Source organism: Sminthopsis crassicaudata, chromosome 6 (assembly GCF_048593235.1).
Source record: "Sminthopsis crassicaudata isolate SCR6 chromosome 6, ASM4859323v1, whole genome shotgun sequence".
Classification (NCBI taxonomy): domain Eukaryota; kingdom Metazoa; phylum Chordata; class Mammalia; order Dasyuromorphia; family Dasyuridae; genus Sminthopsis; species Sminthopsis crassicaudata.
The window spans coordinates 240,759,409-240,771,948 of record NC_133622.1 but is presented as its reverse complement, the minus strand read 5'-3'; the positions used below and the strand labels follow the sequence as shown (position 1 = coordinate 240,771,948).

General features: G+C 39.8%; 2 pseudogenes; both read right to left on the bottom strand.

The window, feature by feature from the left end:
* Positions 1–3,045: 3,045 nt before the first annotated feature.
* Positions 3,046–3,691, bottom strand: LOC141547481 (heparan sulfate glucosamine 3-O-sulfotransferase 1-like; annotated as a pseudogene).
* A 3,138-nt stretch (positions 3,692–6,829) lies between these two features.
* On the bottom strand, positions 6,830–8,234 carry LOC141547480 (lysine-specific demethylase 4B pseudogene; annotated as a pseudogene).
* Between the last annotated feature and the right edge of the window lie 4,306 nt (positions 8,235–12,540).

Below are 12,540 nucleotides of genomic sequence, written 5' to 3'. Positions count from 1 at the left end.
TGCATTAACAGAGTTAGCTCAGTGTTTTGGAGAGAAGAGATATTAGACTTCATGTCAAACTGAAGGTCTATTGAGCCATTGTGCTGACCTCATGCAGACCTGTGCCTGTGGAATCTGGACTTTGTAAAGGGCTGAAACTCTTGAGTCAATGCAGTGGGAGCATTTAAGGCTAATTACTGATGGGACAATACTTTATAAGAATATCCTTGGAAAAATGGCCCTTCACACTGTCCTCTGCTGGCCTAATCATTTGATGTATACAGAGAATTGTGGGAGGGATTAGATGGTGCAGTGCCACTAGCAGGGCCACTTCTTTGAGAGAGAAGAGGCAGTGAGGTCACAGCTATCCTACTGGTCTGCTCTCTTCATTTTTATCACTAAAGACCAAGAATAAAGACTTTTGCTTATCCTGACATTGGCTGATTCTAAGGCATCCAGGGTCCTAATCCAATCGCCACAGGACATTATACTAGTGACATGCCAGGAATTGAATTAATTACATTCTTATTGTTTTAGGAAAATTCTATAGATCACCTGATAGGATAAGATATCAAGCTGAATTGCCAGGTATTGGACCTCAATTTCAGAATCCATTTCCAATGGTCTGGACCCATTGCTTGAATGTCAAATGTATGTTTGCCAGTAAGACTATTTTATGGAGAAGCCAAATACAGTAGGCCTTTACATCATTCTTAGAAGAAGTAATAAAAGGATATTTTCAACATCCCTCTGAAGAACTTTGGACTTAATCGTGAAACATGGTAGACACCAGCACAACAGCACCCATCACCACCTGCCAAAATCAAAAAAGTTTCTGCACTCTATGAGCAAAACAGAATGACATCAACTCAAAGAAAATGTGGGTTATACAGATTTAGGGACATCTCTGCTCCAATGTTCTTATCGACTATTTGTCCCCAACCTGTGGTGGAGCCTTCTGATTTCATTCTGATTTGATCAGCTATAGCTGGCACATAGTGATGTAATTTTTGTCCTTAAGGAGAAGAAAAGACAAGAACCAATCAAGTATTAAAAGAAGCAGCAGCTGTATAATTTATAGTCTTAAAGTATATAAACCAGTGTAAAAATATTCACATGTTTGATTCCTATTCTAATCTAAGGAGAAAGATACTTTTATTATAGGTTTTGTTTGTTTTTTATAGGTGAAAAAACTGAATTTGATATAAGCAAAATGCCTAGACTTAACAGTCTAGTAGCAGTAAATGTATGAGAAAGGATTTAAACTCAGGTCTTCCTTAATTTTATTTTTTTGGTCACCCTTCTTATCAAAGAATGGGACTGATTGGATGAAATATTTCTCTGTAATGAATCACATGATCCCTGTTCCCAGAATTTGGACCTTGGGGGAGGTCATTTACTTAATGGAGGAACGAATTTTGAACCTTATATACAGGAAGTTGCAGGAAGTGATGTCACCTGTGGGAGGCACCTAGCATTGATGATTATTGGTCAAGGATAAATATGTCCTTTTAGTCTATCCAATGAGAAGGCTCAAGTCCTTTTTTTTAAAGGGTGGACAAGCCTGGAAGCAGGTTGGGTTCCAGGAGCACATGTTAGGGGTTGGGATGGCTCCCAGGTGTATGTCTGGGAGTCTTCCTTGCAGGGAATACATAAATGTTTTCTTTTTGTACCTGATGATGTCTCTGATTAGTTAATTGGATTGGCAAGGGGGTCTTTCTTGTCACTATTCTTTGCTACATTTAATTTTGGCTTATTTCTTTCTATAGTTAAGCTCTCTTTCCTAATATTTCAGGGGAGAAACATGAGGAAAATTATCTCCCACAAAGATGCTAATCCTTCAAATCCACCCCCAAAGGAATATAAATATTTTGACTTATTATTTCAAACAATTTAACAGTCACTTGTTATCAGTTTATGTAATTAATGATAACTCATCTATAAGAAGGATTCACCCATTTCAAATTATTTTGCCCATGAATCCCTGGAGGTTGGAAGTACAAGTATCATTGGAACCATTTTGCACAGAGAGATAGTGACTTTTAAAGGTAAGAAATGAATTGTCAAGTGTTATACAATTAACAAATGGACTAGCCAAGACAGGCCCTGAATCCCCAGACTCTCCTCTGAGAGTTCTTTTTATAACATCAGAAGCACTAGCTCATTAACTGGGGCAGAACTTACTGAACTGGGAGCCTAAAGATTTTGACTATCATTAAAAAGTGTAAAATATACTGGAAGAAAGGATGTTCCCACAGAGCAGGGCAGGAAACCCATCTATTTAAGGAACTCTTCCAAGTGCTTTGAAAACAAGAATCAACAGAAGGTGATTGATCAACTGAATGTTTTAATTTGGGGTGAAGATAATTAAAAGCACATTTCCATTTTTCTATCTACCTTGTCGATCTCAATATTTCATTCTATAATTTCAAATATATTCTTTATAGAAAAAAGACATTTTCCATCAATTGGAAAAAAGATAATTATTTTCTCATCTCAGCTTCTATTTCCCTAACTCTGTCAACATTTTTAATTAGATATTCTGTCAACCCCCAGCAAATTCAAAATTTTTTTTCAATATATATTATTTTATAAGGCAAGTCAAAGAAATCTGATGACCACAATGAGGCATTAAAAATTAAAAGAACTGCGGGGGAAAAAAAAAAAAAAAACCGATTGAGAGACACAATGCAGAAGCAATTTTCCATTGGAATGTGATCAAGGGGTCTGGATATTGCAGTCTCCAACTGCCGGTTGCCTCAGGTATTGGGAGCAAATGAGTTTTGTACTGAGAAGGAAGACACGGTCCCTAGTAAATCTTATGCAGTAAAATATTTTAGTTCCTTCATATAGAGACATCATACACCTTGTTAACAGCCATGAAAAATGATACAAAATGCTTTTAATTTAACAAGTAGAAAAATAAAACTAATATATATCACATTTGTGAATCTAATAACTGTACATAAGTAATTTATGGATTTTTACAAATAAATTATAGCTTCAATGCCTTTTGTTATCATGATTAATATTATCATTGATATTTTTGTCTTTTTTAGACACACATCAGACCTTAGAGTAAAAAGGTTCAGAGCCTTGCTCGGGAGTCCAGTGCCAGTCAAATGTTCTGGCCATTAGCTGAAAGAATTTCTTATTTGGCTCATGAAAGTATTCTTGCCATTTCCTAAGTAGGTTGGGATCCACTTGAGGGTGTGCTTTTCCTTTTGATTCATGTAAACATCTGTCTCTGGCACTGTCCCTTAGGCAGTAGAAGCCTTTTGTTTTATTCAAATAGAAGTTTGAAGCATTGATTTATGGAGCCAGCTTCAAGAAGCGATCTACTTTTTCTATTTCTGAGAAAGGGTCCCTAATGAGTTGATCCAAATCCATGATGTGAATGTGATCCAGTGGAAAGTACCAGTGCCATTTCTGTATGTGAAAGCAATAGAGGCTCCTGTTTATTGCCTTGTATTCCACCTTGAGCTCCCCAACTTCCATGAGGAATTCTTCTATGGACAGTAGGGTTTGTGTTTTTGCACGTGGTTATAAACACTTGAGTATAGTCAGCCAGAACTCGCTCACTGGGGTCTCCCAAGATTAGGAGCAGTTTGATGGAGGGGTTCATGTTATAAACTCTCTCAGGCACTTTGGATGAAGGGAGGTAAGAAGGGGTCTTTTCTGCAGTGAGCTGATGAGGGGAAGAGTAGGGCATATGACTGAGTTAATTTATCTTGGTGGTATACTTTCTAAGGAAATACACACAGCAGGAGATATTGATGCTTGCATTAACAGAGTTAGCTCAGTGTTTTGCAGAGAAGAGATATTAGACTTCCTGTCAAACTAAAGTTCTATAGAACCATTGTGCTGACTTCATTGGAAGGACATATACTGAGCCTACTATGTAATACTGTGAACATATGGAAGACAAACAGGACTATTTTTCTCAACTACTCCTTATCTTACTAACCATTTTTATGGGTATACTTATGTGTTAGTCTCTATGGTAGAGGTTAGGAGAGGAAAAAAATGTCAAAAATATTTCCAGATGCCTAGTGTGGGAAAACAGCATGTGCATAGCACTATATATTTCAAATAGATGATTGATTTGGCAGTGTGAAATGACATTTTGAGTAATTTTTGAACATGTAAAATAATCATGAAAATGCATTTTCTATATGGAAAATTAAATATGTATTATATATACAAACTAGAACTAAAAAGAATAGTATGGAATCAAATAAACACACTTAAACTTGGAACAATACCTCATTATTATTTGAAGGATTAAGCTCAAGTTTAATTTAAAATTAAAAGTCAAGAAATAAGCTTTAAACATGAGCAAACAAGAAAAGAAGATTACTTTAAAACAGTTGCAGTGGTGACAAGGAAAATTAAGACAAACTAAGAAGAACACAATGATGTCAACATAGATAAAAGAAAAGCTTCAAAGAAGAAACAAGTGAATTAGACACAATACCCACTCCCCCAAATCATTGAAGAGCTAAATTTATTTAAAAACTAAATAAGATGAAGAGAAGAAAAATGGGGAAATGAGTAGAAAAAGACAATTATGAAAATACAATTGAAGCCTTTCTAAGAGAGGCAAAAAAAAATAAAGAAAATGATACTTTAAAACCATAATTGACCAAACTATAAAAGAAGTAGGAAAAAAAAAACTTCATGATAAAGAAAATTCCTTGTAATGTTCATGCTAGCTTTCTGATGGTCCTCCAGTCAGGCCGTGGTCTCAACAGGATAGACCCTATGAGAATGGCCACAAATAGATTCTAGAGTCTTTATTGTCTCCATCACATCTCTTCTGCAATCTGAGTCTGTCAATCTCCTTTACATTGTCTGTCAGTCTGGTCCTACCTTGGTGTTCATCTCTCCCAGTCTCCTCCTGGAGTCTGTGACAGTCTACTAGTCTGACCCAGTCTTGATCTTAGTGGAGAAGTGCAGGAGGAGGGAGAGCCAGCAGCAGAATAGTCAAGGATGGAACGTCTCATTTCCAGTCCTTCTCAACCATTCTGAGTCTTTCTCTGGCTCAGATGGACCTTGGTCTCAGTGGAGAAATGAAGGAGGACAGGCCTTCCTAGAAGCAAAAATTCTCCAGCTAGTCCTTGCTGTCCCACAACCATCAGCAAACCTCTTACTGACATCCCTTCCCAAAAGCAGGCCACTACTCTTTTTTTTTTTAATAGCTTTTTATTGACAAGATATCTTTTTCAATATGTGTTCAAGATAAATTTTCAGCATTGACCTTACAAAACGTTTTGTTCCAACTCTTCCCCTCCCTTCCCCCCACCGCCTCCCCTAGATGGAGGGTAGAACAATACATGTTAATTAAGTTAAAGTCAGTAGTTCAGTAGTCCTGTGTGATCCTCACTGGGGTTCCTTGATCCTGGAACTGTTTTTGGCTGTTCATAACACTTTTTTTTTTTCTTTGACTTGAGTACTCTGTATTTGAGTATTTCTGATTTGGGCTTTCTTTCAGAAGGTGAAAGTGATAGAGTGGGGGTTTCTATTTTTACTTTGTCTTATAGATCTAACATATCTGGGAAGTTTTTTTTTTTTTTTGTTTTTTTGTTTTTTTTTTTTTTTGTTTTGTTTTGTTTTGTTTTTGTTTTGTTTTGTTTTTTTTTTTTTTGTTTGTTTTTTTTATGCTACCCAGATTTTGAGGTAAAAGTGTATTCCCATAATATATACAAGCACACTCTGCTCAGGTTCAGTGAGACTCAGGGATCACTAAGGGCCAAAAGCTCTCCTTGAGGCTGGGTTTCTGCTCCTGGATTTCTTATCCTGTCCTCCAGCTTTCTGGATGCCTCCAAGACAGATGTAGGAAGTCCCAATGCTAGACATTACTGTCACTGCAGGACTCCTTAGTTGTAAATCATCTCCTAATGTGCTCATCAGTAGGTGATTCCCAGGGAGCTGCTGCTGTTCCCCACAGAATTTCTGTGACAGGACTGCAGAGGAGGATGCCCTTGAGAAAGAGTCTCTGGACGTGGCCTTCTCATCTTCACTGCTGGAGCTCTGGGAGTCAGAGGGACTGCTGTCACTGAAGATCCTCATCTGCTTGATCTCAGCTCTCAAAGCTGTCCCTCTCCCTCTCCTTCCCCCCCTTCTCTTTCTTTCTCTCTCTCTCTCTCTCTCTCTCTCTCTCTCTCTCTCTCTCTCTCTCTCTCTCTCTCTCTCTCTCTCTCTCTCTCTCTCTCTCTCTCTCTTCTCTCCTTTTCCCTTTTTTCTTATTTTTTAACAATAAATATTTATAGAAAGAACTTCATAAAGGAGATTTCTATATAAAAATCACAATTCCAAAGCCTGCTTCAGGAGTCAGTGAAATAGCCCCTTTTCAAGATGAGAGCTTTTGCATGGTTTACAAATCTGAGTAGTTTTTGCTTTTGTAATGTAACCTTTAATCCTTCCTAGCCTAAGACAAGAGCCAGGCATCCATGGGCTCCAGGAGCAGAAGCTCTTCTAAAGCCTCCGGATGACAGGCAATCTGAGAGGTTACCATTGCCTCCTTTCCTAGGACCATCAGCAGTGTGTTGAGCAGAGTCCAGGTAGCCTGTGGCCAGACAAGTCTCTCAGATGGTCAAATTCAATGTAGATGAAAGGAATTCACAGCAAGTTATTGCATGGGTCAGGGAGAGGGCTGTCCACTTGTTCCACTGTTGCCTGGGTGCTTAGCTTGGGTCAAAGGGGGTCAGGGTGGGGGTGGAGGAGGTCAGGAGATGTTGGTTCTAAAATTGAGTTTGTACCAAACATGTGGCTCTGGGCTCCAGGCTGGTATTGTGACTGCAAGAGGCTCTCCATGAAGGCCAGGTCATCAGGAATCTGTCCATAGTCCTCAGAGTTTGGTCTTACCATCGCCTTCACTGCCTTCAGGAGTTTTGTGCTGCTCCTCTTCTTCTAGATCAGCCTCATGTTTGGGTTCTTCCTTAACTTTACCCTCCTCCCAAAGCGTTTCTGCAGCCATAATCTCTCCCAATGACTTCTGGTCTTCCTTTTTATTCCTCCTAGGCTGTCTCCTTCTTCTGTGGGACCATAGGCCAGGCTTTCTGTTCTGCTCTCTCTTCCTGTCTGTATTTGGTTTTCTCTCCTCCTCAGTCTTTTTCCAGTGTCTGTTTTCCTTAATTTGTCTCCCAGGGAGCTTAGCTTTCAGCACAGCCTTGGTCTCCTTCCAAGCACTCAGTTCGGGGCTAGTGAGTGCTGTAGGCTTCACGTGGTCCAAAGCAGTAATATCTTTTCCTTGCTTCCACAGTTCATAGCGCTCCGGCTGTAGCAGTCTCACAAAAACATCCATTGAAAATTTCACCATATCCTTTCAGCAGGTGCAGAGTAGCCATCTTGCCATAGTCAATCCATCTCAATGTGGCAAAATTGGTGGCCTCAGCACAGTTGAAACCATGATTGAATCCTGCATGGTATCCATAGGGAAAAGTAATGATGAACTCGCCAGCCTCCTGAGTGATCCGATCAAAAGGGATGCCGTACTTTTTCAAGACGGAGGGAGAGATGAGAGCCGTCTTGTGACGGAGAAAGGCATCACATCCCTGAGAACTGCCTGGGAAAAAGCCTTTGGCCAGGCGTTCCAGACGTTTCCCATGTTCTGGAGGTATGGCATACCAAGACTTGGGCTCCCCAAAGTGCAGGTAATTGATACTGTAGAGATCCATGTCTTCCGTGTGCCAGGGAAAGGTGGTTTTCCACATGCCAAAGTACAGGTAGGGAGTGTTCACCCCTTCTATGATCATCCCACCTTCGTGTTCCACCATGTCCAAAAGGGTGTTCAAATTCCCAATATTCCACTCCTGCACATCAGCATCATATAAAGAACCAGTGATATCAGCGCCATAAATTGGAGATACAAAAGGCAGGTTCTTCCAGTATTTACGCTCCAGATCTTCAAAATCTTGGTGTGGAGGAGTACAATACTTTTCACTGTTGGCCAAGTGGCGATAATCTCCCACTGTCATGGCTTTCTTCCTTATGTTATACTGGGTAAATAACCCAGATTGTCCTGTCACCACCTGTTGAAGAGGAGCTGGAATCACCATGTCATCAATGTCATCATAACTTTTCCTAGGTCTCCACTCCTTGGGTGGGATCACCTTAGCAAGTCCTGCTCTGTGAGCTCCTTGTGATTCAATGTAGGCCACATATTTCCCAAAGTCCTGAAACTCCTCAATGGTAGGACGGAAGGTCATGATCTTACAACTCGGATTTTGTGGACTTGGATTCTCGGACCCCATGATCCCAAATGTCTCAGTGCCAAACCCAATTGTTGCTGCCTGGCACATCAGCTTCCTTAGTCCCTTGGGTGGTGGCTGGGCCAGCCCCCTCTGGCTCCTTTGTTCTAGCCTGGCCCTTTCACTCTCTGGCTTGGCCGGCATTCTCAGCTGTCTCTTAATGTCCTCCAACTGGAGTTCACCTGGAGGATGGTCTTTCACAGGACAGGTTTTTGGTCCAAAGGGTGTCTTCCCTGGGGCTCTGAGTGCTATGGAAGTCAGTTGTGCCCACTCAGGGGGCAGGTCCACTCTCCCCTGGGTTTTGCTCCCTCCCTCAGTTCTGATCTTCTTGACCTGAACACTGCTACTGAGTTTTTCCAACACATGTTCCTTAGTATCCTGATTAATGATGACAATAGAGTCTCTCTCATAGGGTCTTTTGTTTCCTTTGAAGACAGTCCTTGGGGCTGCACCACTGGGGAAGTGAGGCAGCATGACTGTGATATCATCCTCCTGGTCCACTTGCAGCTCTCTGTCCCCCAATGGGTCTGCTGATGCCAGCTTGAAATTATAGCAGCTCTTGTGGAAGGAGGATTTGGGCCTCTTCTGGAAGCTGTCCCCAAGCATCAGGCAGTGCTCCTTTCCATCCAACAGCAGGTTCCTGGTGCACTCCATGGCTCTTTCCCTGATGGGGCAGCTGGCTCTCGTCACCACCTGGTGTAGCTCCTGGGGTGGCTTCCTCAGTGCTTCTCAGTATAGGAGTGCTCAGGACTATCTCCTTAGGCCCTCAGGGCCTGCCCAGCTAGCTCAGCCTATGGAGCTTGAGACTCAGATTTGCAGGATCTTGGCTTCCAGTCCCACACTGGGCACCAAAATGTGTTCTCCTTGCTTTTTCGGAAGTCTCTGGACAAGCCTTCCTTTCAACTGATTAATCTCCTAGAGGATAGTCAGGTGTTAAATCCAAGTTTTTGGTCCCCTTGCCTGGCCTGGGCAAGCTTGGTCTCAGTGGAGTAAATGTAGGACGGACCAACCACTCTGATGTTGTGAGATGGAGTGAATCTCTCTGAGTCTCAGGGCTTCTTCTCCAGCCACCACAATGATGGGCCATGGAATGAGTATCTGGCTGACTTTGTCCCTATTTATATGCTCTGATTACATCATCAGAGGTGTAAACCTTGTGGAACTATAGTAAGTACTAAGTATGTGTTTTGAACTAGAGAACTAGTAAGCACCAAGCAAAGTACTTAACCATTTACTTAATCAATTCCACTGAGTTAGCACCTTGTAAGAATCCTCATTTCACGTACAGATATCTCCCATAACAATCCCTAAAAAAATAGACATGTCCATATAGAGGAAAAAAAAAAAAAAAGCAATCCTGCAGAATCTCATTGAAGAAAAAAATCTGTTGAAACTAGAATTTGGTACGTGAAAACTATTGGATTCAAGAGAGTTCATGAGACTTCGAAAAACAAAAAACAAAAACAAAAAAAACAGTCAAAACAATGCACAAATAGAAGAAAGTGTGAACTCCCTCTTTGGAAAAATGAATTCTCTGAGGGAAAAAAAAAAGTTTAAGAAGAGATCATTTGTTAACTATTTGATAATTGAAAAACCATAATCAAAGTAAGATCTTAAAAATCACATTTTAAGGAATTATGTAGAAAAACTGTTCCCTTTCCTAATTAAGTTCCGATTGATCAGTGATGGACAGAACCAGCTACACCCAGTGAAAGAACACTGGGAAATGAATGTGGAAAGCTTGTATTTTTGGTTTTCTTCCCATGTTATTTTTACCTGTATAAAGCTGATTTTTTCTTGTGCAACAAGAGAAGGGTATAAATATGCACACATATATTGTATTTATGATATACTTTTACATTTTTAGCATATATGAGACTGCCTGCCATCTAAGGGAGGGGATGGAGGAAAGGAAGGGTAAAGTTGGAACAGAAGTGCTTGCAAGGATCAATGTTAAAAAATTAAACTTGCTTATGTTCTGTCAATAAAAAGCTATAATAAACAAATGTAATGTACCACACTATTCCAATTCACTTTTCTCCAGAAGCCAATTGTTTCTGATTTCCTAAAATTCTGCTCTTAATTCCATTCTCATTTTTTTGCTAGATTTAACTTGGTCTATGACAGGAAAATCGGGCTACCCACTAGTATAATTTTGCAATTTTCTCCTGTAACACATTTATCTTTTTTTTTCCTTTTAAGAATTTGTAAGCTGTGCCATTTGATGAATATAAGTTTGTCTTGAGATTATTTTTCATTGTCTATGATACCTTGTTTTGTTTTGTTTTGTTTTGTTTTGTTTTAAATAAACAAAACATAGCTTTCAAGTCCATCCCTTTTGTGTTGTAGGAGGTGTTCAGGAAAGATAGACTATGGTGTGAAGACTTCTAAGCTCCTTTTAAGGAAGCTTTTCCCCTTTGCTCTACTCCTGATTCACCTAACTTTCACCTGTGGCTCCTGGAATTCATTGCATACACAATATGCACCCCCTAATACACCATTCAGCAGAAGGTTTAAACCAGGTAGAGGGTAACAAGGGGTCACAAATCTATGAGGTAAAGGTTCCCAATGCAGATATTTGAAGACCACTTTGTGGAATGGCCAGTTTAGAAAATGTATTTAAATGACCATCCAGAAAGTAGATGCTGTGCAATGCTTTTTAAGACATAAAAGACCCTAAGGATGATGGGGAGATGAATGGCATAGTGAATAAAGTACTGGCCCTGAAGTGGAGAGCACCTGAGTTCAAACAAGACCTCAGATACTTAAACACTTGTTAACCCTTAAACACTTGTTAACCCTTAAACACTTGTTAACCCTTAAACACTTGTTAAGACTTAAACACTTGTTAAGACTTAACACTTTTTAGTTGTTTGACCTTTGGCAAGCCACTTAATTGCCTTTACAAAAAAGAAAGTAAAAGAAACATTATATCTATCTATCAATCTATAGATATATATGCATTTATAAAGTCAACCACTGGATTATCCTGATCTAATGCATCATCCACTCTGGAAGAGAGAGTGAGGCTGACAACTTCAAGTCACTCTGCCTCATTTTAAACAGATTTATTTTTGAGTGAAAAAAATATCACACATCATTTTATTGCTGTGACTGAGTTTATTTATCTTCGTAGTATACTTTCTAAGGAAATACACATAGCAGATGATGTTGATGCATGCATTAACAGAGTTAGCTCAGTGTTTTGGAGAGAAGAGATATTAGACTTCCTGTCCAACTAAAGGTCTATAGAGTCATTGTGCTGACCTCATGCTGACCTGTGCCTGTGGAATCTGGACTTTGTAAAGGGCTGAAACTCAAGAGTTTGGGAGCACTTAAGGCTAATTACAGATGGGACAATACTCTATAAGAATATCATTGGAAAAATGGCCCTTCACACTGTCCTCTGCTGGCCTAATCATTTGATGTTTACAGAGAATTGTGGGAGGGATTAGATGGTGCAGTGACACTAGCAGGGCCACTTCTTTGAGAGAGAAGAGGCAGTGAGGTCACAGCTATCCTACTGGTCTGCTCTCTTCATTTTTATCACTAAAGACCAAGAAGAAAGACTTTTGCTTATCCTGACATTGGCTGATTTTAAGGCATCCAGGGTCCTAATGCAATCGCCACAGGACATTATACTAGTGACATGCCAATGAATTGAATTAATTACATTCTTATTGTTTTAGGAAAATTCTAAAGATCACCTGATAGGATAAGATATCAAGCTGAATTGCCAGGTATTGGACCTCAATTGCAGAATCCATTTCCAATGGTCTGGACCCATTGCTTGAATGTCAAATGTATGTTTGCCAGTAAGACTATTTTATGGAGAAGCCAAATACAGTAGGCCTTTACATCATTCTTAGAAGAAGTAATAAAAGGCTATTTTCAACATCCCTCTGAAGAACTTTGGACATAATCGTGAAACATGGTAGACACCAGCACAACAGCAGCCATCACCACCTGCCAAAATCAAAAAAGTTTCTGCACTCTATGAGCAAAACAGAATGACATTAACTCAAAGAAAATGTGGGTTATACAGATTTAGGGACATCTCTGCTCCAATGTTCTTATCGACTATTTGTCCCCAACCTGTGGTGGAGCCTTCTGATTTCATTCTGATTTGATCAGCTATAGCTGGCACATAGTGATGTAATTTTTGTCCTTAAGGAGAAGAAAAGACAAGAACCAATCAAGTATTAAAAGAAGCAGCAGCTGTATAATTTAGAGTCTTAAAGTATATAAACCAGTGTAAAAATATTCACATATTTGATTCTTATTCTAATCTAAGGAGAAAGATACTATT